Consider the following 27702-nt stretch of genomic DNA (forward strand, 5'->3'; position numbering starts at 1 on the left):
TTTCAAGCAGGGTGAAGGAACTAAACTAGCCACACAAGAGGATGAGAGTAGCTATGCAGTTCTTTAGCACTGGGACTGGTAGTCTTGAAGGCTTTTGAAATACGTAATACAAAATGAGGCCAAGGCTCATTCATACACATAAAGCCAGAATAATAGGGAGGATCTTTGGATGGCGCTTGGATATTTGGACAGGGGAGCCTTTTCATGCAGAATGAAGGTCCCCTCTATCTTCAACCTTGCCATCCTGAGCCTGTGGCTTCTGCCTTCAAAGTCACAGAAAGGTTGCTGAAGCTCCATCCATCATTTCTACGTTCTTGGCAGCAGGAAGAGGGGGAGGATGGAAAGGCAAAAAAGCAAGTCTCCCACCTGTGTCAGCTCCCAACTGGGATCCTTCTTGAACATCCTACAGAACACTACTTAAACCTCACTGGTCAGCATTTGGTCAGCCGGCCATATTTAACATTGTGCGAGGAAGGGAAATGCAGTGTTTTAGCAAAGTACACTACCACCTCAAATAAGACTGGGGTTCTGTTATTCAGAATGGAGGAACTGGTATTAGGTAGGTGCTAAGGTTTTGGCGAGTCAGGGAAAAGACTCAGTTTTTTTTCTTAATCACCAGGTGCCTCACCCTTAGCTCCACCCTCACCCTTTGTGAGGGATCAGAAGGCACCACCCCAAGAGCCTGTCCGCTGTATCCTAAGACATCCTTTACCCAAGGTAGGTGAATACCATGCACAGGGGCTAAGGGGACTTCTGGTTTCTGCTGGCCCGCTCATTGGCCATGGATCACCCAACCACTTCAGAAATTAGCAAAATTCATTCCAGACCTCAGAGCCAGCAGCTATTGTTACTAACACTGCTTGAGTTGATCAGCAACAACTTAGCATTGTGAATAATTAACCCTCATATGAATAACATCAATAGTCATCTTTCACTGATTGTTGACTTTGTGCCAAGCAGTGTGCCAGGCATTTTACCCCCAGAGGCTTGTTGCAGAATATTAAATATGGTAATGCATGTTAGTCACAGAGGAGGTTTAGGCTAGTTTCTTATTCAATATTATCCTGTTAGCAAGTGACAGGGAGAAGGCAATGGTACCCCACTCCAGTACTCTTGCCTGGAAAATCCCGTGGACGGAGGAGCCTGGTAGGCTGCAGTCCATGGGGTCGCTAAGAGTCAGACACGACTGAGAAACTCACTTTCACTTTTCACTTTCATGCATTGGAGAAGGAAATGGCAACCCACTCCAGTGTTCTTGCCTGGAGAATCCCAGGGACAGAGGAGCCTGGTAGAAGGCCATCTATGGGGCCGCACAGAGTCGGACACTACTGAAGCGACTCAGCAGCAGCAGCAGCAGCAAGTGACAGAACTAGGATTAAACCCAGGTCTTCTGGCTCCAACTCCCATGATCTTTCTAGCAACTCCCAGTTGGTTGAGGCTAAGTCATGTGTCAAACCTTTATATCAGTTACAACATAGGTTCTTGGCTGGAGCACAGACCAAGCAAGAGTGGTTTAGATTGGTTCTGGTTCAAGTCCAAGTCCAAGTAGAGAGTGGCCCTAGCAGCAGGTGGGAGCTGGTAGCAGTGCCCTGGCCCACACAGTAGTAGAGGGACCCAGACACTTTCCACCTTGAAGATCTGGCATCTTCTGGTGTGGGAGCAGGTCATCGAGAGGACATGCCTGCCAGATGACTCATAAGGTGGGCCCAAACAACTGGAAACTTCTCACCTCCCCCCTCATCCTTAGTATGTACATTCTGTCTACCATTCCTGCCCTTGGCCATTTCAAGGATGCAGGCTTGAAAGAATAATATTAAAAAGGAAAGAAAGAAAAGACATCTTTACCCAAAATTTTCTATCAAGAATTAATCACTATTATTTTTTTGAGTCTGACAGTGACCCATCAACAAGAGAACTTTAAGAATGATGTCTTGTTATCTTAACCTGTTGTTTTACATATACTGAAGAGTTGGGAGTAACCTTCCTCTTGAGGCTCACAGTGTACAATGATCTGCACAATGTAAGCACAACTGGGTGACGGACTCTGGAATCAAACACGTATCTTTCTGGTTCCAGATATACTTACAACATTTCCCCGAAGACTCACATGTCAACTTCAGGGTCAAAATTACCTTATTTGATACATAACATCACTCTCACTCTAATCTTCAAATTCACAGGTCTTCCTTTCACATTGCGCTGTTCATACAACACATGTGGATTCTGCTTCACAGAGGTTTCCACATCCTGGTGCATTCACACCCTTTGCTATTTATGTCCTCAGACCTGGGGCATGACTTCCCCCCCCCCTCCCCCTACCCCGTCTCTCATTCAGCTGTGACATACTCTTTTATTTTGGGGCCAGAGATCTTCACCAGTTCATCTCTGATTAAAATACATCACTAAAAATAGCTGGATACCCAGGAGAAGAAAGGTGAGAGAGAACCCAGGGTGGAGCAAATGAGTGTCAGTGGTATCCTTTTGAACACACGTGAGGCAACTATTTTAGAGGTTTCCTTTCATCCCCAAATAAGATAGAGAACCCAGAGCTTCACAAGTGGGGAGTACACCTGCCAAGCCCCATCTTGATCGATTGAGTGAAGGGGGTGAGAGGGAAGAGATAGTTTCCAAATTCACTGTCTTAACTAAGAATGTTGTGTTATCCCACAGCCAGCCACATCCAAACAGCAGCAAAGCAGAGACACAGACGATAAAGGAAAACCAAAGTCACACTCTTCAATTTCACTCTGATTTTTACAACCAAAAAACTAGAGACAATTGTTTTATTTCAGCTGACATTTAAGTTTGGGGTCACTTTCAAAATGTAAATGTGCTCTGGGCGCCGTTCTCAGTACTTGACAAACAATTCCTTTAATTTGCAAAGCAATCTTGCAAGGGAAGGACTATTATTGTCCTAACCTTAAAACAAAATCGAGAAACAGAGAGGTTAAGATAACTGGCTAAGTTATAGTAGTTAGTGGGTAAGATGGGAGACACATCCAGGCATTGTCTCCAGAGTCTCTGGGTGAAATCACTGCTCTACACAGCCTCTGAACTCTCACCCTAGCTTGGCTTTTTAAATACCCTGAGTGGCTCTTTTGTCCATTGTAACAGGTGTTGACAAACCACAAGCCTGTGGGCCAATCCCTGTCCACTGCTTGTTTTTGTAAATAAGGTTTTACTTGAATACAGCTTCATGCATCATTTTATGTCTTATCTGTGGCTATTCTTGCCATGCAAAGACTGATTTAGTTAGCTACAACCCAGACCGTACGGCCTGCAAAACCTAATATATTTAGTAACAGGCCCTTCACAGAAAAAAGTTTGCTGACCCCTAAATTATTGACTTGTCAGGCATTCCTCTGATTGCAGGTTTCTTGATTATGCTATTAAATCATAATACAGTAAATTCTATAACACAGTGATCCCCAACCATTTTGGCACCAGGGACTTGTTTCATGGAAGACAATTTTTCTGTGGACCATGGGGTTGAGGGGATTGGTTTCGGGACATTACATTTACTATGGCCTTTATTTCTACTATTATTATATCAGCTCCACCTCAGATCATCAGGCATTAGATTCCAGAGGTTGGGAACCCCTGCTATAACCAATCCACCCAAAGCCTTAGCTCATAGTGATGAACTCGCAGGTTTGACCTCCAGAAACTGCAACTGTGCAGAAGACGCCTGGGAACCTAGGAATCAGCAAAAATATTCTCAGAACTCCACTGAAGGAAAAAGATACCAACAAATGCTCCGTAAAAAAAGACACAGAAGTCATCTTGGGCTTTTACTTGGGGGAAGGTTTCAGAAGTAGGAGGAGAGACAGAAATATACAGAGAGGAGAAGCAGAGCAAGAGGCAACTCTTTTAACACCTAGCAACAGACATCCTGCAGTTAGAGACCCAGGTTCAAATTACAGCTCCACCACTCACTACTAGTTTTTTAAAGCTCAGTTTTCTCCCCCTAAATGGAAGGAATAATCTCATTTCTTGGTGGGGGTAGGGAGTCAGGCAGATTAACCAAGACTATAATGTATATGACATTCTTAGCACCCTGCCTGGGATTTGCTAACTACCCAGAGGAGCACCATTATTAGGAATAATGACAACTACAAAAGAATAAAAATATGTGATTATTTATACAAAGTCACTCAGCCCAATGCAAGTCTGCTGTCAAACAGTAACAGGATGATGGCAAGGGACGAAACTGGATGTTTATCATGAGAAGCCCAAGTCAAGGAAAGTTGTATCCACATTTGCAGACTCCATGTAAAAAAGTAAAGTACGTGTCACGTTTCCATCAGAAACAGTTCAAGCAAAAATATAATGTAGGTGGGCAGAGGTAAGCTGTAATCACCTGGAAAAATCACTTCAATGAAACAGATGTCTTATTCCTTGACAGTGCTGTGGGGTGGAAGTTCACACTGTGTACTCTGAAAGAAGGCAGTTAACATTTCCACCTTTTATTATCGAGTGAAAGAATCTATCCAATAGAATGAACATTTGCTAACAAAATACCAATTTTTAAATACCCTTTTTTCACAGCTTTCCTCTGATATCTGGAAAAGACCAATGATAGTCCACCCCTACGCTTTTCCAAGTGTAATCAAGCTCAGTGCTAGAGAGTGCACCAAGAACCACTCATGGCTCGGACTGTTTAAAGCAGCAGCATCATTGTAAAAATACTTTCTTACTCTTAATTTGTTTGCGACAAACTCTTGACCCCTAGTAAACTGGACAGCCCATTCTTCCAGGCAGTGAAAGTACAGCTAGAGTGGGCACAGGGAAGTATATAAAACAGCATGTTTCTTTTTTTTTTTCTCTCTTCAAAATACAAATTGAATTAATTTAACACAGTTGGAGCAAATTACCATGATATGTCCTCAATTTGTGTCTTACGGCTGCATTGAGACTGGGCTTTCTGGTCCCAGTCTAAGGGCACATGGTTTTTATTACTTAATCAGGATCCTGCATTTCAACTTGCAGGTTTAAATGGATGCAATCACTTCATTGGTGGTGGCCTCAAATACCCTTAACTTTCCTGATTTATCAAAGAAGTCACACTATCTTAATGTTTCAAGATATGTTTAAAAGTGAAAGGTCACTTGATAGGAGAAGTTACACTGAAGATCATTTTTACCGCACAGCAAATAACATTACTGAAATGTTCCACCAACCAACACACTACAGATAAAGAAACTCTTTTAAAGGCATTTACCTGTTAAAAAGAATACATCTGAATCAGTTCTGTTGAGATGGATGAAACTGGAGCCGATTATACAGAGTGAAGTAAGCCAGAAAGAAAAACACCAATACAGTATACTAACACATATATATGGAATTTAGAAAGATGGCAATGATGACCCTGTATGCAAGACAGCAAAAAAGACACAGACGTGTATAGCGGACTTTTGGACTCAGAGGGAGAGGGAGAGGGTGGGATGATTTGGGAGAATGGCATTGAAACATGTATACTATCATGTAAGAATCGAATCACCAGTCTATGTCCGATGCAGGATACAGCATGCTTGGGGCTGGTGCACGGGGATGACCCAGAGGGATGTTGTGGGGAGGGAGGTGGGAGGGGGGTTCATGTTTGGGATCGCATGTACACCTGTGGTGGATTCATGTCAATGTATGGCAAAACCAATACAGTATTGTAATGTAAAATAAACTAAAAATTAAAATTAAAAAAATGAAGGCATTTATCTAAGACTTTAAAAAAAATTATAGTTAATTTACAATAGTATATTAGTTTCAGGTGTACAACACAGTGATTCAATATTTTTATAGCTTATATTCCATTTAAAAGATAGAAAATACTGGCTATATTCCCTTGGCTGTACAATATATCCTTGTAGCTTCTCTGTGTTATACATAGTAGTTTGTATCTCTTAATTCTCTACATTCATCTTGTCTCTTCTCCATCCCTCTGAACACAGGGAGGTGTTCTCTGAGCCCTTTTAGAAGTTTTAATGCGAGAAGAGTGCAATGGCTGTGGATAAAGTGCAAATCTTTAATAAGATTTGAAGTCTGAGCACACGTCTGGTGGTTCATAATGTAAATATCATCCCCCACTTGAGAAATCAGAGATGTAATTAACATGGCTAAGGTCAGTATGCTGCTGAGATGGGATCAGAACTCAGCCTTTCAGACTCTCCACCCAGGATCACAACTCTTTCTCCCCAACTCCGCCCTCATCTAGCAGAACCCTGCTGGAGTATTACACTTGGATGAACCAGGGCCAGAACTGGCTCTGTGATCTGGGCCTCCCATTCAGGTCACATATGGTCCCCCTGCTCTTTGGTGAGGACTGAATTGATGGCTAGGCTCAGTCAGGTGCAACAAGGGAAGCCAGAAAACAATCCTCAGGCCTCATCCATTGTCAGGTTCCCTACCAACGCTGTTGGCTGTTATAAGCACCAGCTGGAAGACGGATGCTGGTATTCCAGAAAGACCTTTTGAAAATCAGGAGAGGCAGTGATGGGCCCCATGCTGTGGCAGAGGCATAATTATTTCCAATAACTGTCTCTCTGGGCTACTTGGTGACTTCCTAAGGAAAGTGCCTCCTTGTTGCAACAAAACATTCTGTGTTTATTTGCAGAAGAAAGGGGTAGGGCAAGGGGGCAGTTTTGAACCCATTTCTCATGGAAGGTCACAACGCTAAAAACTGCAGTCTGGTCATGGCTTATTCAGCAAAGCAGAAATATAATCATCTCTGGCTGAGGGTTCAGGATCTGTTTTCGGGGGCAATATTCTCATCTGAAACAAGATGAGCCGTTAGCATCTCTGATGAGGTATGCTCTCTGGAGAGAGAGCTGAGCCTCTCTGGCTGTGACTGTCAGGGATAACATAAAGCAGAGTCACTTGCAGCATGTCGTCCAAGAACACAGACCCAGCTGACTCTGAATTCCAGGTCTGTCACTAACCAGCTGTGTTTCTGAACAAGGGTGCAGCCCCTCCAAGCCTCCCTTTTCACCTCTACAAAGTGTGAGCTATTGTGGCTCATGGTGGAGACAGAATGAAATATATACTGTCTGGCAAGCACGTGGCAAGTAGCTGGCACTGATAGAGACACAGTCAATGCAGACTATCAGGACCAGGCAACAGGGCTTGTTCTTAGAAGACAGAGCTTATTCTAAGTGAATGTTTCAGTGTGTTGATCAGATTGTTACTGAAATTACCACTTTGTAGGTGCAGGCATTTTTTTGGAGTCTTATCTGCTTCTTGCACCCTTCCTCATGCTCATCAAGCCTGTCTGGGAACTCTCCACTTGCTGCGACGAATCTTTCAGACTAAACCAAAACCCAACCCCCTCCTGCTACCTTACTGCAGCATCTCTGGGGCAGACCATGGTCTCTGTACCTCTCTCTCCTTCTGTGTTGCACTTTCTATGGATGGGGGAGTTTACCACCCACCTTCCTTCACATCTTTTCTCCCCAACCAGCTTAAGCTTCTAAGAAATAGGATTCCCTTACATTTCTCTATGGTTTTTGTTTTTTGAAAAATAGTTGATGTATGATATGTTGGAGAAGACTCTTCAGAGTCCCTTGGACAACAAGGAGATCCAACCACTCCATCCTAAAGGAAATCAGTCCTGAACATTCACTGGAAGGACTGATGCTGAAGCTGAAACTCCAATACTTTGGCCACCTGATGCAAAGAATGGACTCATTGGAAAAGACCCTGATGCTGGGAAAGATTGAAGGTGGGAGGAGAAGGCGATGACAGAGGATGAGATGGTTGGATGGCATCACCGACTCAATGGACCTGAGTTTGAGAAAACTCCAGGAGTTGGTTATGGACAGGGAGGTGTGGCATGCTGCAGTCCATGCAATCCACGGGGTCTCAAAGACTGGGATTCGACTGAGTGACTAAACTGAACTGAATGTAAGTTACAGATGTACAATATAGTTATCCACAATTTTTCAAAAGTATGCTCTATTTATAGTTATCATAAAATATTAGCTATATTCCCTGTGTTGTACAATATAGCCTTGTAGCCTATTTATTTTACACCTAATAGTTTGGCCTCTTAATCTTCTACCCCTATTTTGAGCCCCCCCTCCTTCCCTCTCCCCACTGGTCACCATTAATGTGTTCTCTATGTCTATAAGTCTGTTTCTTTCTGTTATATTCACCAATTTGTTTTATTTTTTATATTCTACATGTAAGCGATATCATGCATATTTGTCTCTTTTGAACTTACTTCATTTAACATAATACTCTCAAAGTCCACCCATTTTGTTGAAAATGGCAAAATTCCATTCTGTTTTTATGACTGAGTAGTATTATTCCGTTGTGTGTACATGTGTGTGCATATATACATGTGAAGGAAAAAGCCACCCAATACATCACATCTTCTTTATCCATTCATCTGTTGAGGGACAAATAATGCTGCTATGAACGTTGGGGTACACTCAGTTCAGTTCAGTCGCTCAGTCGTGTCCAACTCTTCGCGACCTCATGGACTGCAGCACACCAGGCTTACTTGTCCATCGCCAACTCCTGGAGCTTGCTCAAACTCATGTCCATCGAGTTGGTGATGCCATCCAACCATCTCATCCTCTGTTGTCCCCTCCTGCCTTCAGTTGGGGTGCATGTATCTTTTCAAATTAGTATTTTTGTTTCTTTCAGATATATACCCAGGGGTGGAATTGCTGGGTCATATGGTAGTATTATTTTTAGAAACCTATAGACTGTTTCGCATAGTAGCTGTATCAACTTGTATTCCTACCAATAGTGTAAGAGGGTTCCCTTTTCTCCACATCCTTGCCAACATTTGTCACTTGAAGATTTTTTGACAATAGCCTTTTTGACAAGTGTGAGGTGGTATTTCATTATACCTTACATTTCTTTGAATCCTCCTCAACACTCAGCATGTGTCAAAGAATCTTCTAGGTTCTCTGATCCCTTCCTAGGTGAAGTATGGTCCACAGACCAGCCCCACTGGCATCATCAAGGAGCCTGTTGGAAATCCAGAAACTCAGACTCCAACCCAGATCTACTGAATCACAATCTGATTGCCAACTAAGTCTTATGCAGAGAGTTGGACAAACATTGCTCTAATCCAGCATTTCCCAGACTTCAGTCATTCACATCTTCCTTTTTATAGCTTTTGCCATTTTCCAGTACTACCCACCCTATGTTTCACCTAATATATATTTTTAAGTGATTTTACATTGACACTGTCTTGCTAGCCTCACCCTAAGCAATAGTATTGTCTGTTAATAATTTATTAGGCAAGGCAAGAAGAAATTTATTATTTAATAAAGTTTTAAGTTCTGAGTGTAAAAACAAATTCTTTTGGCACACATTAAAATAATCACTGAAGTAAAATGATTCTCCATCTATCACCTAAAATTAACCCATATACCCCCAGGAGTTTAGGTACCCTAGTAAGACAGTACTAGACATTTTGTAGCTGAATTAGAAGACATCTTCCCAACTGCAGATACAGTGTTCCCAGTTTGTTCCTGCTCTCACCTTGTTGGGTGGATGCATTTGTCCTCAATTTATCAATGGCTGTGGGAGGCAGAAAACCTTGGTTCTGGCCTGCACCACCCTTAAATTACTTGCCAAGTCACATCACATATTGGAGTCATTTTTGAAGGCTGGCTTATCTCAAAACTCCCTTCCAAGTCTAACAACATAACATAATAAATAAGAGCAGAAGGTCTGGAATCAAAAGGACTGGGGGTTGCAAGTAATGGCTTTATTACTTGCTAATTTCATTAAATCTCAGTTTTCCTCATCTGGAAAATGGGAGTAATAACAACAACAAATGGCGATAACATTCAGATCACAAGACTTGTGATAAAGAAAATGATAGCTAAAAAAATTCTTAGACTTAAATGTGGCACATAGTGTTCAATTAAAAAAAATAACTATTACTATTGTTCCTAGCTTCATCAAAGCACAAATAATAGTTAACATTTCTGAAATATTTAGTATGTAGCAGGCACCACATGAAACAATTTTATTTTATCCTCTATTCACACAATGAGGTAGGAACTTTTATTCTCCCTATTTTAGAGATGAAGAAATTAAAGCACAGAAAAAGTTAAGCCACTTTCCTTTATATTTTTACCATGTAAACATGCATACTCTTGCATTGGTAGATGGATTCTTTACCATTAGCGCTACCTGGGAAGCCCTGGCACGCATTCTTAAATATCATTTAATCTTGCCTGGTAAGAGGAGCTCTTTATAATTTAATCTATTAAAAAGACTCCTAATCATGGCCCCCCAAAACATCTTTTATAAGTAAAGTAACCATATAAGATATCATTCAAACTGGAGTCACAGACATTAAGCAGGACAGACCAGGGTAAGCCAGCATGATTACCTGACTTCCAGGATCCTCTGCTGGAAGAGAGTATTATTCTCACAGCCAAACACAAATAGGGTCCCCTTCCCACTGGATACTTGCACATAAAGTGACAGAGGACAATTAAAAGCAGCACATCCCCAGTGGTGAAGCGACACTGACTCAGATAAATACCTCTAGGCCGAAGACCTGCCGAGCAGAGAATTTATTCACCTTGGGCCTTAAGGAGATGTACTCTTCATAGAATTTTCTGGAAGACACTACGGAAATAACCATGGCCACCACATTCACACAACACACTGACTAATAGAATTGCCTCCCAAGATTTGCACATAGGTGCAAAAAAGAGATTTGGGGTCTGCAATGGGTTTTAAATCAGTATATCGGCCTTTTTTCCCCCTCAGTGTCACCGGAAAGTATAGACACCACCATCACTTTGACCTGTTCTACATTTTGATCTGCGAATCTTGATACTGACCAAGGTAAAAGTGACAGCTAAAGCTTTCCTTACACACATGAAAAATCATAGCGAAAACCTATCTGCCTGAATATAAATCAGCTTGTCCTCCATTATCCTGGGCATCAAAGAGAACAGAAATCAGTCTATGTTGAGTTAGGCACTTGTGCGTTGTGGGGAACATTCATTTGACTTCCCAGCAATTGTATTCACCTGGAGGTCCAGGCCTCCAGCATCCAAGGTCCACATGGCCTGGCTGGGACTCCCACTAGGGCAAAGGGTTTCCTTCAGCCAAGCCAACTGGGCCAGTCAGAACTGGTGCTGAGACGTTTTGTTCAGCAACTGGAGAAGGAGGGTTTATGCTTTTCCTGCTGGTCTTGAATCTAGAATTGTGTAAACCGGCAACTGCTACTGTGATTGTTACCCAACAGGGAACAAAAAGGAAGGAAGAAAAAGGCAGAATGAAAGATGAAAAAAATTAGATCAGATCCTGAAGTCACTGTTCAACCCTGAGGAAGATGCTCTTGAAATCAGTCTTACTTATGCACCTTTTAGAAAATTCAATCTGTATATATGGGATATATATATGTGTGTGTCTATATCCTGATTCTATTTAAATTGGGTGTTTGTCAACTTATGATACAAACACATCCTGTGGCAGTGACTTGCAAACTTTTTCATAGCAAATCATAGTGTGATTTATACTTTATCCAGCAAAGTGTGCACACAGTCTCAGATTCAGGACGGACTCAAAGGTTCATGAAACTACAGAACCTTTATTGACATTAAGATGATGCTGATATTGTCTGTCCTTGTAATACTTAAAAGGAAAATACTGAGTGACCTACTAAACTGATTTCCTGAACTTCGTTTTGAAAAACACTGCTTTATAAGATTAGGTTAAAAATGGATTTCACCGGAAAGAATGAGATTTTTTTTTTAAACTGACACAGGCTATTGAGGAAAATAGAAGGTTTGGCTCCTAAACCAAACATCTAGCAACAGAAAATTGCTACTTTACAGTTTCTCTCTGACCACACAGGACACGCACTTAACAGAGAAGAGAAAAGAATCTTAATGATCGAGATATAAATGAATTATCAAAAAAAAAAAAAGGTACATGGCTTTTAAAGCAAAACAAAAACCACATCTACAAAGAGAGAGAAGAGAGATATCTAAGGAAATTAACACCCAAGTGCTGCTGATGAGCTGAGTTACATGACTTATTTATCTATAAGCTAAAGATAATAATTTCAGTGAACCTCAGCAGTCGCTGAGTATTTTAAAATAGTGCCTTCATGATAACATCAGATCTCTAGGGCAGATTTAGGGGGAGGGATGGAGAGAAGGAGGGAGAAAGAGAGAAATTCCTCGCAGTATAATAAGACTGATGCCTTCATTTAAGTGTGTAATGTTTGTAAAATAAAGAGTTCCTGAAGTTTCAGACAATTACTGCAGGCTGGACAAGACAGGACATTTTTGACAGGGGTTGGGAGGGACAGGATATTTTTAACTGTTTTCCATGTACCTTATTTGTATTGTCAGTTAGCCAAAATTTCCTTTTTGTCTGCTCAAAAGCACTGCAGAGTCTTGATTCAGTCTGTGGACTCAAATGGAGAGCTCGGATTCTCAGGCTCGCTAGAAATAGAGGCCAGTCAAGTAAACAGTCCTGAGAAAACTGCATTTCCCCTCTAGAGAGGCTGGTGAACTTAACTCTGCCCAAACTTTTCCAGCTTGTCAGGCTCATGCACAGCTGTCTGCCTGTTTGAGAAGCCATTAACTTTCCCTCCACTAACATGCAAATTGAAAACCATTATTCATTTCCAAACCAAGTGAAGTTTAAGACAATCGCTTGCATGCTCAGAAGAGACTTCCGAGAACTTTTTCCCAGGGATCATGAAAAACAGACCTCACTATAATAGTAGTTTAGATGGATCTCCATCATCATAGAGTTCAAATGTGTTACACCTGCATTACTGAACTGAAGCAAATGAAGTGTTTAATTAATATCTGGAGATGTCATGAGGAAATGATAAACCTCTTATGTTCAGGAAGTTCTTGGAATTGCATAAATTCTTCTGGCCATCTTTTAGAAAACAATAATAAGCACTGCTCAAAAGCTAAGGGTGAATGTGCATGTGCGTGTGTGTGTGTGTGTCCGCATGCATGCACATAAGTGCAGGTACATTTACTCTTTATTTCAAATTTTTCAGATACACAAAAGAAGACTCATAGTTATCAATATACCCATCACCTAGTTTATGACATTTAATTTAGAGACCAAATTATACCCTGAGTGTTTACCTTGGTTCAGCCATTCTTTTAAACGTCATTTGATTTAGTCTTATGAATCCATTGTTATTGTGTTGTAATTATTTTTGCTTCATCATTATCAGTGTCACCACAACACAGCCTTTTTAGAGGCACTGTTATGGTTAAGAGCCTGGCATTTGGAAACAGACCTGATGTAAATAAAAAATTATCAGTGTAACTTACAGCGGGTTACTTAACCTCCCTCAAGGGCTCAGCTGACCACTCCGCGGACTGTTTATGATGGCCCCAAACTGCCTATTGGGATGCCTGTCTCATAGTAAATTCTCTGAAGCACCATTCCTAAAGGGTATGTGTGTGCTTGTGCTCAGTCACTAAGACGTGTCCGACTCTTTGTGACCCCATAGATTGTGGCCCGATAGGCTCCTCTGTCCATGCAATTCTCCAGGCAAGAATACTGGTGTGGGTTGCCATTTCCTCTTCCAGGGGATTTTCCCGACCCAGGGATTGAGCCGGGGTCTCCTGCACTGGCAGGAGAGTGTGTTTGGGGGATTAAAGAGCAGTCTGCTGAGGTTAAGTAAGGTGAAGTTGCTTCTCCTCCCCTGCAGAGGTTTGATAGGGAAGCTCCACAGACCCATTCTCTTTAAGACAGGAAACAGCATGTCAGGGACTGCGCTAAAATCCTGCACCCAACCTCCAAATGAGTTGACAAGTTTATGGGCAAACACTAGCTAACCTTGAAGGATCAACAACCTTTCCCGAAAGACTGAGGCTGTCAGCACTCCAGGGTCGTTCTGCCCCCTCACCCCCCCCCCCCCGGCGCCCCCGTCCCCCGCCCCCCGCTGCCGTCTGGGTACCACCAGCAAGCAAACCAAGTCGGTTCGCAAAGTTCAGAGGAGTTGGCTCTGGTATGCTTACAAGTCCTAGCAGATCGCAGGAATGTTCACGATAATTATTACCCCACCCAGGAGCGCCCAGCCCAACCCTCTCACATCTGGAAGGAAGCGGCCACACAAAGGAGAACAAGCGAGATCTCCTCCTGCGGCAGCTTTCTCAGATCCGGGGAAGGTTTAATACAAGCTCTCAACCCTTTTGTGAACAAGACCAGGCACTGCTCGGCAATATCGTTCGGAGCATAGATCATTCAACGCAAAGGAAGAGTTCATCCCCTAGCCCAGATCGAATGGAATTTCCCAAAATATCATCTTTGTTTTTCCCTCCCTAGACAAAAGTGAAAAGTGAAATATTCCAGAAAATAGAGAGGGAGCGAACCACACACACACAGCCACTTCAACACAGCAGCAGCTAGGGGCAGACACACCTATTTGAAAAGAGCAGCCAAACCAAACCCTTAGCATCCTCTGCAAACGCAACGGGTTTCCCCCTTCCACTCTTTTCGCCGCTTTTTCAAAGTATCTCTGCGCAGAGGGATCTGGGATTCATCAGCATTTCTCCCCACCTCCCACGAACGCGCGGCAACCAAAGCACATGGTCCCTGGCGGCGCGTTTGCAAACCCCACCAGCGCCAACGCCCAGAAACCGCCAAACTTCCTGTCTCCACACTACCAAAGCTACCGAAGCGCCGCCGCGCCAAGTGCCCGAGGGACTCCAGCGGAGGCTGCAGGCAGCCAGGGAGCGGCGGGGCGGGGTTTCCTGCCGGCAGGAGCGCCCGGGACCCGCACCTCCACTGGGGGTCTCCAAACGCGCGCGCTGCGCCCGGGGCGCACGGGAAGCGGCGCCGTGGTGGCGCGTCGCACGGTCGTCCCCCTCAGTGCGCTCCGGGCACCCGGAGCAGTCCTCCACCTACCTGCTCTCCCGCTCCCAGCCTCGGGCGCTCGGCGGACTGTCGACCGCTACTTTATTGTCTCGGCTGCTCACCGCGCAGGACCTGGGGACCCGGCTCTGAGCCAGCTCCGCAACTCCGCTCTACGTAGCGCCTTCCTGGGCGGCTGCTCTTTTCCTTCTCCTCTCTGCCCAAGCTCCAGCTCAGCACATGAGCCGCGCAGCCAGACTCCCGGACTCGCAAGGCAGCCAGCGCCTGCCGCATCCCCCGACCCAGGGCTGTTAGTCGCCCCCGCTGCCGCTCGCCGCGCGTCCTCGCTTTGATCCACACTTAAAGCTGCGCTCCCGGCTGCCTTCCTCGTGTCCTGTAGTCCTTCCGTCCTGCCTGCCTCCTCTTCGCTGTCAGCCCCGGCTCTGGGCTCCCTCTCCCCAGCTGCCCCCTCCCGCCGCCTCTCCGGGGGCTGGGGCGGCCGCTGCCAATGAGACACGGCTGAGGCGCTGTTCCGGCCCAGTCATTGTATCGGGAGGGGAAGAAGGGGAGAGGGGAGCGAGAGAAGGGAGGGGGCGCCCTCGGCCCCCGCCGCGCGGCTGTGGGCTGGGCTCGTCTTCCCGACAGAGAAAAGGCGCTGGTGCCAAGGGGCGCGGAGCGGTTGGCGCTGCCAGGAGTGGGGAAAAGGGAGGGGGTCGCCAGCCCGCGCCTATCTTCTCTCCCTCCAGCTCTACAGCACTGGGAGGGACTTGATTCCGCTTTCCAGGTTTCAAGCATCCCGACTCGACTGCCCTTAGAATAAAGGGAATAAAACACCGGCGGCTGCAAGAGGCACAAAATCTAGCCAAGGATGGGACTGGGTCCGACTAATGACTTAATTTGAGATTCCAGCAAACTGGTGTTTCGGCTCTTGAAAGAAAGAAACAGAAAGAAGGGAGGGAGTGTACAGAGAAAGAGAAAAGAAAGAAGAGAGAGGATGACACAGAGAAGCAGAGACAGATAAAGAAGAGGGGTGAAAGAGAAAACCTCCCCAATGCCAGGCAGAACAGTTCTGTGATTCAGGAGTGTTTTATTGTGTTTTCTTTACAGATGAAGAAAGGAGAGAGAGGGGTTAATTCAAAATCGCTAATAAGCGGCAGGGCAGGGGTTCCACCCTGATCTGATGCTGAGTGTAGTATGGCAAAGAAGAGAAGAGGAAGAAGGGAGGACCATTGGTGAAGGATCTATTGAGGTTTTCCTATTGTCTCCAAATGAGTTGGCAAGTAGAGCCCTGGAGTACACCGGACAGGGCCGAGAGAAAATATTTCCCAAACAGCTTTAAATGTGTCCCAGTTCCACACCCACTACTCTATACAATATGAATGAATTCATTTTTAAAACTCAATCCGCTTTGAAGAATATTTTGTGACTACTACACAATTATACAGCTCTATATTTTGGTGAATGTTTTGGTTGAATCATCCAGTATCAGTATTTGAAAGAGACTTGCTTCTGTTACCCTGGTATTGGCATTTCTCCTCCCCCTCCTCTTCCTTTTCTTCTTCTCCTTGTTCTCCTCCTTATTCTGACCACCAGCCTACAAAAAATATATATATATATATGGTAAAGGGGGAGAGGGGCTGTCTTGATTTCCCAGGCCCTGGCATAGCTGCTACTGACATGAAATGAAAAGCAAAATCAGTAAAAGCTTGAGATGGAGTAATGTATAATATTGTATCTGTGCAGTGTGAGGTTTAATTAAATTTTTTTCAGGTGTCAGAATGGATTGCTTGCTTTTAATTAAATAGAAGATATTAAATGAATAACATTTATTGAGTGCCTATTACATGACCCCCTGACATAAGCTAAGGAAGCACTTTATTTGGTATCACGTCATTTCATTCTCCTGAGAGAAAGGGGTTGACCTGGAAGCCCCTTGAGGCCAGGATTTGTTTGCCTAGTTCAGTTCTTAGCACATTGCAACAGACCATTCTCTGTCAGCTGAGTGAAAAGATCCCCATTTTGCAGAGGAGGAACCTGTGGCTCAGGGAAGTTTACTGCTCCACCCAAGAATATGAAACTAGAAAGAGGTCATGCCTATATTTAAACTTGGGTCTGCAGACTCCTTAACCACCATGCCATACTGTCTAGTCAAGGAGAACAGCAACAAAGGACCACAGGCAAGAGGGCAGTGCAGAGATCAATGCTTGCTTCGCCCTCATAAATGAGGGCATAATTTCTTTGGAGAGGAAGCTGGTACATGTGAAGCAGTCGCTAGAGAACCACACGAGAGTGTAGGGCAAAGCAGAGCCATGCAATGCAGGGGAGATGAATAGGATAAGGCTGAGCACCTAAGAAGTTGCTCAGTGCATATTTGGAGGAAAAAAACAGGACACAGACTTGAATGTGAAAAATGCAACATAAAATATGTCAGTAAGGTTGGTCTGGGTCAGAGCAGTCCAGGAGAATTTTCTGGAAGATGTGGGATGTTTTCTGGGTTTTCTTGGTGCAAAGGGGCTCTGGCTTGGCAATAGGAGCTCCAGGGCTGTTTTCTCTGGGTTGAAAGCCCAGCTTTTCTAAATATTCAACCTAAGTTGTTGTCAGGACTGAATTCATCAATATACAGAAAGCACTTAAAAATTTTAATTTATTTATTTTTGGCTGCACTGGGTCTTAGCTGTTGCACTGGAACTTTTTTTGTAGTTGTGGCAGGCAGGAGCTACTCTTCACTGTGGTTCATGGGCTTCTCACTGTGGTGGCTTCTCTTCTTGTGAAGCACAGGCTCTAGGCTTGCAGTCTTCAGTAGCTGCGGCACACAGGCTTAGATACTCTGCGGCATGTAGAATCCTCCTGGACCAGGAATCAAATCAGTGTCACCGACATTTACAGGCAGATTCTTAACCACTGGACCAAGGAAGTCCTAAAAAGTTTTAATAGTGCCAAATCATGGTAAGGGCTTCCCTGGTGGTTCAATAGTAAAGAATTGCCTGCAGTGCAGGAGATTCAGGAGACGCAGGTTCAATCCCTGGGTCAGGAAGATCCTCTAGAGAAGGAAATCACAATTCACTCCAGTATTCTTGCCTCAGGGCTATCCTGGTGGCTCAGAAGGTAAAGAATCCTCTTGCAATGCGGGAGACCTGGGTTTGATCCCTGGGTTGAGGAGGGCATGGCCACCTACTCTACTATTCTTGCCTGGAGAATCCCCATTGGCAGAGGAGCCTGGAGGGCTATAGTCCATGGGGTCGCAAGAACTGGACATGATTTAGCAACTAAACCACCACCACCACCCCATGGTAAATGCTTAATAAATATTAGTTCATATTATTAAAGTATTATTATAATAAAGTACAGCCAAAAATAAATAAAATTTTAAAGTGCTTTCTGTATATTAACTAATTCAGTCCTGATGACAACTTACATATTATTAAAGAAAGTATTAAAGTGACTTTCTTTCTAACTTAGTCTTCCAATAAGCCAATATTTATAAAATACCAGGAGCCTGGTGGGCTACAGTCGATGGGGTCGCAAAGAGCTGGACACTACTGAGCGACTAACACTTTCATTATCACTTTCAAAAATAGCTAAATAAAAGGCACAATACAATAGAACAAAGAAATCATTTTAAATTTATTCTTATCCTAGTACAGAATTATCAGCTTAGGCTGCAAATGAGAGGGGATGGTTTTGTTTTTGTTTTTAATACTCAACACAATCACAGTAGAATATTTGAAAGTGGAGTTAGGCTCCATAGGTGCAAGTAGTTACAGTCACAATTGAGAACTACTGTGAAGTTGATATGCCTAGAAACTTGCTATAGAGCTTGATCAAATCTAGACTCCTGGACCTCAGCTCCAAAAGGCTCATGGAGGGATTTACCTGGTGGTCTAGTGGTTAAGAATCTGCCTAGTAATGCAAGGGCACAGGTTAAACCCCTGGTTGGGGAACTAATATCCCACATGCCAAGGGGCAACTAAGCCCGTGTACCACAACTACTGAGCCTGTTCTACAGAATCTGTGAACCACAACTACTGAAGTCCTTATGCTTAAGCCCACGCTCTGCCACAGTGAGAAGCCCATACATCCCAACAATGAGTAGCCTCCACTTGCTGCAACTACGGAAAGCCTGTGCACCAATGAAGATCCAGTACAGCCAAAAATAAATAAATATATCTTTTTTTTTTTTAAAAAGACTCCTTGACTAGAAATTTGTATTTTTAACAAGGTTTTTTTTTTAATTCTCATTGCATGAGAAACACTGCTTCGCCCTTCCCCTACACCATTTGTCTCCCACTCAATGTCACAGGTTCACAGATGTTTTTCCACCCTAATTTAACAAATTTTTATTATGAATCCAGCTCTGTTTGAATTTATATTTAATTAAATGAACATTTATACTAATTCCACATAAATCTCTGGAACTGGGGTATAAAGATGAGTAAACCCTTTTCTCTAGCAAGGGATTTAACAATTTGCAAGAAAAGATGCAAACGTGAATAGCTGTACTAATAAGGCTTCGGTGTTTTGAGTGCTTACCATGAGCAAGGCCCTGTAACAAGTGCTTTTTTCCTAGGCAAGGTGAAAAGTGATATTTGTAAAAGCGAAATTCAAAGGATGCATCTGAGTGAGGAAAACCGGAAATGGCTTCCTGAAGAAAGGAGCACTTCCAACTGCTTTCCTAAGAGAAACTGTTCCAGTTACGCGAGAATATGTTCGGTGACTGAACAGAAAAGCAGAGAAGCCCCAGAGAGTGAAGAAGCAACCTGAGAACTTCTCAAAAGCGACAAACTCATGGTCCAAGTAAGTAACAAAGCAGTGAACTAGACAGCTGTGAAGCAATGGGGAATGGCGAGACTGTGGCAAACCAGAGAATGCATTCTCCCCTTCTAAAGGACGCAGCCACTGGCATTCCTAGCACACTGCTGCCATGTGGGAACGCTGGTCCCACTGGTCAAATGTTTTAATTTTTCAACCAAAGATTTTGACATGAAATCTCCCAACGTTTAAAAATTCTTGACACCAACCAAAAATTTCAAAATATTCTGTACATAAAATGAAAGATGTCTTCAGGCTAAATCCATTTATGGACCACCCACTTATGATCTATATTATGGGTTTGGCTGGAAGAAACACACTCAGAGAAAAGACAAATAACAACTCCTATACTTTTGGGATGACTTAGTTCAGTTCAGTTCAGTCGCTCAGTTGTGTCCACCTCTCTGCGACCCCATGAACTGCAACATGCCAGGCATCCCTGTCCATCACTAACTCCTAGAGTTTACCCAAACTCATGTCCATTGAATCGGTGATGCCATCCAACCATCTTATCCTCTGTCGTCCCCTTATCCTGACTAGTGAATATTTAATGCTGGTTAGGGCACTATGTAGAAACACGGCAACAATCAAGATAAAACAAAGGGGTCTTGACTTTCAGAATCTCAAAATTTAGTTGATGAGACAAGACAAATGCCTATGAACAAAACGACAGCCATAAGCAACAAGAGCAAGCAATTCTGCCCTGATAGCTTTTCCAGTGAAAATGAAGGCCTCACCTATTGCTCTGTGCATAACAGAATGTTGAAGGTTGAGCGTTTTGGTGCAAGACGGTGCTAGAAATTCCCTGGACTCCCACTTTCAAGTCCTTTATCTCTGTTCTGTGCAGTATAAAGGAATGTGTTTTCGTATGTGTATCATGAGGTTCTGCCTCTGAATTAATGAGAGCGTGCTTCATAAACATTTTATTTCCAAAATAAATAGGTTTATGTATGCATGTATTTGTTTGTGCTAGAGGTAGATATACACTTACTGGATGAGTTTTTGACAATGAAAAAAAATACAGTATCACTGTAGTATTCAATCCTTTTAGCTTCAGCAACGTTGTGCTTTCCAAAGATCTCCTGCTGAAAACCCAGATGTGGGAAAAGAACATATATACTGCTTGCATATTTTGTGGCTAAAAGCGTGTGAATGGGCAAATGTTTCTTAATTTATAATAAGAAAAACATGCTCATGTTTGTTAAGCACATTATGGATGTGGTCCCTTTTAGTTATTAATAGTAACCCTACGTAAGTCAGCATCTTGTTCTCTCCATACTACACACAAGGAAACTGAGGCCCAGAGAAGTGAAAGCATTTGCTAAAGATTACACAGCCGGTAATGTGTATGTGCTAAGTTGCTTCACTTGTGTCCAATTCTTTGAGACCCTATGGACTGTGTCCACCAGGCTCCTCTATCCATTGGATTCTCCAGTCAAGAATACTGGTGCAGGTTGCCATGCCCTCCTCCAGGAGATCTTCCTGACCCAGGGATTGAACTCATGTCTCTTGTGTCTCCTGCATTGGCAGGTAGGTTCTTTACCACTAGCACCACCTAGGAAGCCCACACAGCTGGTAAGTCATGTGTTAAGGTCTGATCCCAGGTCTTTCTGACGGTGGGAATGGAGGTCTTCCCCACCGCAACGTGAGATTTAAACTTTTTTGATGATTTTATTATTAATGTAATGAGTTGGATAGATAGGACTATTTTCTAGATTCACCATAGGGATTAAAAAAATTACATCTCAGAAATATTATCCATATCAAAAAACCACACTTATACAGCTAGTCTGTTGCTCAAGGTCAATTACTAAGAATCCCATTAATGAGACTAACAGCCATCTCTTGATACACTCTAAGTTACTCCGCCTCTTCTGAAAAGGTACCATGTATCATGCATTTTTGTGTAAGCCTGGACACACTCTGTCCCTGAAGGCACTTAACACACTCGTAAATAACAAAAGGATGACCTGTTACTTCATGCCTCTGTGGGGAGAGTTTATTGTAATTGATGCCTCATCTTTCCATTTAACCTCAGGGCCTTTGCACATGCACTGAGATGAAATGAAAGCCTCTCCTTTCACTAACCTAAGGCTGCTGTGTTTTTATAGTCAAACGTGGCACAAACATATGAAGTTACTATGTACAATCTTTGTATACATCACATGTAAATCAACATAAATAAGTACTTTGTTTTAAGTGTGCTAATGATGATACGTGAACCGTGAACTCCCTGATGTTCAAGCTGGTTTTAGAAAAGGCAGAGGAACCAGAGATCAAATTGCCAACATCCGCTGGATCATGGAAAAAGCAAGAGAGTTCCAGAAAAACATCTATTTCTGCTTTCTTGACTATGCCAAAGCCTTTGACTGTGTGGATCACAATAAACTGTGGAAAATTCTGAAAGAGATGGGAATACCAGACCACCTAACCTGCCTCTTGAGAAATCTGTATGCAGGTCAGGAAGCAACAGTCAGAACTGGACATGGAACAACAGACTGGTTCCAAATGGGAAAAGGAGTACGTCAAGGCTGTATATTGTCACCCTGCTTATTTAACTTATATGCAGAGTACATCATGAGAAACACTGGACTGGAAGAAACACAAGCTGGAATCAAGATTGCCAGGAGAAATATCAATAACCTCAGATATGCAGATGACACCACCCTTATGGCAGAAACAGAAGAGGAACTAAAAAGCCTCTTGATGAAAGTGAAAGAGGAAAGCGAAAAAATTGGCTTAAAGCTCAACATTCAGAAAACGAAGATCATGGCATCTGGTCCCATCACTTCATGGCAAATAGGTGGGGAAACAGTGGAAACAGTGTCAGACTTTATTTTTTTTTATTTTTTGGGGCTCCAAAATCACTGCAGATGGTGACTGCAGCCATGAAATTAAAAGACGCTTACTCCTTGGAAGATAAGTTATGACCAACCTAGATAGCATATTCCAAAGCAGAGACATTACTTTGCTGACTAAGGTCCGTCTAGTCAAGGCTATGGTTTTTCCTGTGGTCATGTATGGATGTGAGAGTTGGACTGTGAAGAAGGCTGAGCACCGAAGAATTGATGCTTTTGAACTGTGGTGTTGGAGAAGACTCTTGAGAGTCCCTTGGACTGCAAGGAGATCCAACCAGTCCATTCTGAAAGAGATCAACCCTGGGATTTCTTTGGAAGGAATGATGCTAAAGCTGAAGCTCCAGTACTTTGGCCACCTCATGTGAAGAGTTGACTCATTGGAAAAGACTCTGATCCTGGGAAGGATAGGGGGCAGGAGGAGAAGGGGACAACCGAGGATGAGATGGCTGGATGGCATCACGGACTCGACGGACATGAATTTGAGTGAACTCTGGGAGATGGTGATGGACAGGGAGGCCTGGTGTGCTGCTTATTCATGGGGTTGCAAAGAGTCGGACACGACTGAGCGACTGAACTGAACTGAATTGAAACACAAACTAATATTAGGGTAAATCATAGGACATTGCCTTGTTGCAGTTAAAGGTCAAGTATTAGCAAATTCATAGAGTTCAACCTAGTAGGAAGCTGTTGCTGATAATTAGTTTTGAATGTGAACTTGTGTTAGGCTATCTGCCCTCGCTTCCAGATTATAGAAGTGATATGCTTGAATGGGAACCTCACAATGATGCACACATAATTATCTTTTATAAAAAAGATTTTTCAATGTGAACCATTTTTACAGTTTTTATTGAATTCGTTACAATGTTGCTTCTGTTTTGTTTTTTGGTTCTTTAGCTGCAAAGCATGTGGGATCTCAGCTCTCAGGCCAGGGATCAACCCCACACCTCCTGCACTGGAAGGTGAAGTCTTAACTACTGGACCACCAGTGAAGTCCTCATAACTGTAATATCCTTTGAGGGTACATCACTAAGTCCTTTTTATATGTGAAAATTCTTTTTAATCATTTTCTTTTGGCAGTTCACTGGCTGAGACATTGTGGAGAAAGGCCAGCCCTGCAGTCCAGCTCCTTAGTGAATAGCGTGAGCACTGGGGTCCAAGGAAATCTTAAATCAGATTGTTCAGAGACTATCATCTTTCCTGCCAAAGGCCAAGGACAGTCCTTCGGAAATAAAACAAATGTCCTTTAGCAATTCTGCGACAATGTTACTTAATCACAAAGATTCCATTCTTGTTGGAGTAGATCATTTAGTAATGCCTTTGGAAATAACTCACTTTCAATGAAAAGGTTGCAAACTGGCATGTATTTTGGCCTGTCTGGTGTTTCCTGAGTTGCTCATGGTTAAAACTTGAATATGTTAACAGAAACCTCTGGACTCATATGTGTGGATGTACTTGAGTGTCTTTGGTGGAAAGATTTAAAGTCCAAGCTATATAACTTGATGTTGTTCTGTTATTCCTGAAAGGAGATTTTAAAAATGTTAATCTAGATATGCTAATTTTCTATAAACAGGCCACTCTTTAATCATTAGACTTGCTTTTCATGTTTCTAGGATTATTTCATCAAAAATTCATGATTTCCTTTAAAAATAAATAGAACAGGGCAACACAATTTCCATTAGCTCAACATGTTTTTCCTCCACACTCCAGAAATGTCTGTGTTGTGCTGTGCTTCGTCACTCAAACATGTCCAACTCTTTATGACCCCAAGGACTGTAGCCCACAGGCTCCTCTGTCCATGGGGATTCTCCAAACAAGCATACAGGAGTGGGTTGCCATACCCTCCTCCAGGGGATCATCCCAACCCAGGGAATGAACCCAGGTCCCCCACATAACAGGTGGATTCTTTACACTCTGAGCTACCAGGGAAGCCAAAAATGACTAGAAGGGCTCTTTCAATTTGGTGGTGATATTGTTTCAGCTTTCCATATGTCTGGTTCAGTTGGAAGATCCTGTTGCCATGCTGCAATCCCTTTTTAGGGTCGAGAAATGATTAGATTCGGAAAAATTCAGAGAACTTTCGGTCCATAGGTTACAAATTCAAAGCTTTGAAGGGTCGGGCAAGAACACAAATAAGCACATTGGGTCAAATTAGAAAGCACATGCCTTGTCTACAAAGATCTCCACTATTCAGTAACAATCCATGATTGAGAAACAGTGTTGTCAGATTTGCTTTTCGAGAGAACCCAGAATTCTGGATGCTTATTAAAATCTCTCAGTTACCAAATGTTGACAACTAGTTTGAAACCATTTTAAGCACTTGGCCAAACAAAAACATATTTGCAGGCTTGAAACAACTCAAGGGCCTCCAGGTTGTGACTATTGATCCATTCCAATCCCCTCATTTTGCAGATCAGGAAATAGAGGCTCAGAGAGTGAGGGTGACTTGCCCAAGGGCATGTGGCTATTTACAGTGGAACAGGAAGGGAAACCTTGGCCAGTTGGCTTCTAACCTGGGGCTGTTCCGTTACAAACATCTGCTTCTATTTTCCTGCTAAGATTTAAATGATGTTCCTAATTATGTGATTTCAAATGTTGTACATTGTTTAAAAAAAACATGATGATGATGATATTCACTGGCTTTGGACCATATAATTTGCAATAAATGGCTTTTATTCACATGGTCACATAACCTAAATTGGTTCTAACATTTATAATACCAGTATAAATCTACTGCCATTCACGTATCCAGAAAACTTTCTGCCTCTCTCCTCCTCTACATATTTCCTACCTTCATCTCTTTACTGAATCTGCCCAAATATAGAGGAAAACTAAAATATTTTAGAGGATCCACGTTGACTTCTCTACCATGAATAAGAACTAGGTGGGCAGAAAAAGAAAAATACACTTGTGAATCAATGACTGTAAAAATGAAGCCATGCATGCAAGGCATTTCAGGGCAGTTTGCTTGTTTTGCCAAAGCAAACATAATACACAGTAAACTTGTAAGGAACCCAGTATACTTTGAAGGAGTGGGATAATGTCTTTTAGAGTTTCAGTAACTGAAAATCTCCATTATATATCTGAGATTTGTTTTCCTCTTTCAGAAAAAAATTTAAAATACTGAATAATTCAGTTTAAAATACAGAATATAACAAACATCCTTGCAGCTACCCATCAGGATTGGACGTTTTAGCTTTTTTTTCTTTTTTTTTTTTTGCCCATTGTCCTTTGTTTTCAATTAGAAGAAATGAGTTTCCAAAAAACTTGACATTCCCCTCGCCTTCTCTTCCCAGTCTTATTCTTATCTCTAATTCCCAAGAAGCAATTACCATCCTGAATTTTGTATGAATCCTTCCAAATTTCAGTATAGATATATGTTTCTATGTATATTATATAGTAATATTTTATCTGTGTTATTTGTGTTTTTGAATATACATGATATCACAGCATGTGAAAGTTACCATAGCCTGTACGTTTCACTTAATAACAAGTTGTTCGTTTTTTTTTAAGTGATCCAAGTTGATGGATATGGATTCAGTTCTGGTGGCTCAGATTGTAAAGAATCTGTCTGCAATGCGGGATACCCAGGTTGATCCTGGGGTAGGGAAGATCCCCTGGAGAATGAAATGGCAACCCACTCCAGCATTCTTGCCTGGAGAATCCCATGGACAGAGCAGCCTGATGGGCCACAGTCCATGGGATCGCAAAGAGTCAGACACAACTGAGCAACTAACACTTTCAATATTTTCATTTTTTAAAACACTGTATGATAATCTACATTTTGCTTGTTCATTTCACTAGATGACTCTAGGCCATTTCTAATATTTGAATCATTTTAAAATATTTAAAGTAGAAACCAATTTTCTTGGGAATAAGGGCAACCACTATTGAACTGTGCACACATATTCAGTCAGGTCCAACCCTTTACAACCCAAAGACTGTAGCCCACCAGGCTCCTCTGTCCATGGAATTTTCCAGGCAAGAATACTGGAGTGAATTGCCATTTCCTACTTCAGGGGATCTTCCCAACCCAGGGATTGAACCCAAGTCTCCTGGGCCTCCTGCATTGGCAGGCAGATTCTTTACCACTGAGTGACCTGGGAAGCCAGTATTGAACCAGTAGTTTACTATACTATCCAAAGGGCAAGGAAGAGTAGAAAATATTCTACATGCCTGTCTAGATCCAGAATCCTTGACCTCTCTAGCATATCAGTAGCCCTGTTGTATGGAAAAATGTGTTACGAATGGCAGTTTTAGGAAGAAAGCATCCAAAACTCTTGTGAGATTCTCAAGGGTAATCTATGCTCCCCAAAGGATGAAAGACCATTACTTTTAAATGTCTCCAGCTAACCAAGGGAAGTAATCATTGGCCTTCTACAGTTTTTCTGCTTCTCATTACCACTTTTTGAAGGAATTTTCATCTCTCATTGTAGCTCACAATTAAATTAAGTTTCTCCGACCATTAAGTTCAGAGAAAGCACTGAACATCAGTAGCTGAGACAAGAATAAGTTAGGAAAGCCCCAGTTCTCACTGACATGGAAGTTTAGTGAAGAAGACAGCACCAACGCCCAGGACAGAGCTTCTCAGATGTGGCACTATTGACACTCTGGTTCGATGATTCTGTGCTGTGGGAGTTTTCATGCCTGCAGACCCTAACAGTGGTTGTGATAAGCAGAATGTCTCCAGACATTGCTAAATGTCCCTTGGTCAGGCAAATAGCACTGATTTAATGTGATAAGCAGGCTTCCTCAATGGCTCAGTGGTAAAGAATCTGCCTGCAATGCAGGAGACTCGGGTTCAATCTCTGGGTCAGGAAGATCCCCTGGAGAAGGAAATGGCAACCTACTCTAGTATTCTTGCCTGGGAAATCTCGTGGACAGAGGAGCCTGGTGGGCCTATAATCCATGGGGTCACAAAAGAGTCAGACACAACCTAGCAATTAAACAATGACAATGTGATGAGCAGTGCTGAGGGGAAGTATGGATTTAATTAAGCTTGTAAGATACTTCCTTTAATGAGCAATGTGTGCAAAACGGAGGCAAGAGTTCATAAAAGGCAAGAAATATTGAAAACTTCTCAGAGAAGGGTGTTCTTGTCTTGGCAATGTTAAAAATTATTTTATGACCCTGGGCTAGTCATTTAACTTTCCTGACCTTTGCATCCTTTGTTTGTAAAATAGGATAGTTGGGTACCACTCAGTCTAAAATTCAACAGCATCCT

The sequence above is a fragment of the Budorcas taxicolor genome, chromosome 1 (genome assembly GCF_023091745.1).
Source record: "Budorcas taxicolor isolate Tak-1 chromosome 1, Takin1.1, whole genome shotgun sequence".
Classification (NCBI taxonomy): Eukaryota; Metazoa; Chordata; class Mammalia; order Artiodactyla; family Bovidae; genus Budorcas; species Budorcas taxicolor.